The sequence below is a fragment of the Alligator mississippiensis genome, chromosome 6 (assembly GCF_030867095.1).
Source record: "Alligator mississippiensis isolate rAllMis1 chromosome 6, rAllMis1, whole genome shotgun sequence".
In the NCBI taxonomy this organism is placed as follows: Eukaryota; Metazoa; Chordata; order Crocodylia; family Alligatoridae; genus Alligator; species Alligator mississippiensis.
Genome location: NC_081829.1, coordinates 76,363,114 through 76,365,112, shown reverse-complemented (window position 1 = coordinate 76,365,112; position 1,999 = coordinate 76,363,114). Strand labels below are relative to the sequence as shown.

At 48.9% G+C, this 1,999-nt stretch overlaps 1 non-coding gene across 1 annotated transcript; it reads right to left on the bottom strand.

Moving 5' to 3' along the window:
* Window positions 1-396: 396 nt before the first annotated feature.
* On the bottom strand, window positions 397-499 carry LOC132251285 (U6 spliceosomal RNA). The gene has a single exon (XR_009463230.1). It is a non-coding gene; the product is annotated as a U6 spliceosomal RNA (small nuclear RNA).
* Between the last annotated feature and the right edge of the window lie 1,500 nt (window positions 500-1,999).

Below are 1,999 nucleotides of genomic sequence, written 5' to 3'. Positions count from 1 at the left end.
GGAGGGGGCTGAAAACGCCCCAAAATCGGCCTGAGGGGGAGCAGAGCAACCCCGCAGGGGCTCAGGGCAAGCCCCAAGGCAGGGGCAGATGGCAGGGACCAAGGGAAGGGGCCCTGGGGGAGGGAGGCAGCAGAAATCAAAGGGACAACTCAGGCGGGGGTGGGGGAGGGGCAGAGACAAACGAGGCTGCCAGAGCCCAGGGGAAAAATGCTCAGAAAGTGGGGGGAAGGGGCAGGGAGGGGGTCTCCAGGGACAGGGTGGGGAGAGGCAAGGGTTTTTTTTGGGGGGGGGGACAGGAAAAGGGGGGCAGGGAGTGCGAGGCAACGAGCTGAAAGCACCTGAGCTGGAGGAGCTTAGAAGGGCTTCAGCTGTCAGCGGCCATCTTGAAAGAAAGAAAGAAAGAAAAAACGCTTCACGAATTTGCGTGTCATCCTTGCGCAGGGGCCATGCTAATCTTCTCTGTATCGTTCCAATTTTAGTAAGAAAGATTCACGAATTTGCGTGTAGAAACTGGGGGTTTTGCTACATAGCCAGCTTCCTATCCATTTTACAGTCCATTCATCCAGTCCATACTCCCTCAGCTTGCTTGCAAAAATGCTGTGGGAGATGGTATCAAAAGCCATGCTGAAGTCGAGGTAAATTATGTCCACTGTTTTCCCTGAATCCAAGCCAGTTATCTCATTATCAAGGCAATCAGGTTGGTTAGGTATGACTTGCCCTTGGTGAATCCATGCTGAATGTTCCTAATCACCTCTTTCTCCTCCCAGTGCTTATAAATGGATTATTTGAGAACCTGGTCCATGACTTTCCTGGGGCCTGAGGTGTGCTGACCAGTCTGTAGTTCCCTAAATCTTCCTTCTTCCCTTTCTAAAAGATGGGCACTATATTTTCCCTTTTTTCAATCATCCAGTACCTCCCCTGATTGCCACGCTTTTTCAAAGATAATGCCCAGTAGCTCTGGAATCACATCAGGCAACTCCCTTAGCACCCTCAGATGAATTGCACCCAGACCCATGGACTTGTACATGTCCAGCTTTTCTAAATAGTCTCTAACCTGTTCTTTCACCACTGAGGGCTGTTCACCTTCTCTCCAAACTGTGCTGCCCAGTACAGTAATCTGGGAGCTGACCTTGCCTGTGAAGACCAAAGTAAAAAAGGTATTGAGGACCTTTAGCCTCTTCCTCATCAACTGTCACTATTTTGCCTCCCTAGTGACAGTTCAGTAAGTGGCCCACAATTTCCCTGACCTTCCTCTTGTTGCCAACATACTTGTAGAAACCTTTCTTGTTACTCTTCATGTACCTTTCTAGCTGCAACTCCAATTGTACCTTGGCCTTCTTGACTTCATCCCTGTGTGCCCAAGCAATATTCTTATACTCCTCCCAAGTTGTTTGTCCAAGCTTCCACTTGTAAACTTCCTTTTCTGTGTCTAAGCTCACTGAAGAGTTCTCTGCTAAACTAAGCTGGTTGCTTGCCACATTTGCTATTCTTCTTGCACCTTAGGATGATTTGTTTCTGTGCCCCCAGTAAGATTTCTTTAAAATACAACCACTCTCCTGGACTCCTTTCTCCCTCAGCCTGACCTCCAAGGGGATCCTGAGGGAGTCAAAGTCTGCTTTTCTGAAGTCCAGAGTCCATACCCTGAGGCTCTTCCTTTTGCCAGGATCCTGAACTCAATCATCTTGTGTGCACTGCTGCCCAACTTTCCATCTGCTTCTACATTTCCCACCAATTCTTTCCTGGTTGTAAGCAGTATGTCAAGAAAAGCATGGCCCCTAATTGGTCCACTAGGAAGTTGTCTCCAACACTCTCCAAAAACTTCCTGGATTGCCTGTGCACTGCTGTATTGCCCTCCCAGCAGATGTCAGGGTGATTGAAGTTCCCCATGACAGCCTGTGATCTGAAAACTTCCACTGCTTGTCTGAACACAGCCTCATCTACTTCATTTTCCTGGTCTGGTGGTGTATAGCAGACACCCACCATGACATCACCCTAGTTG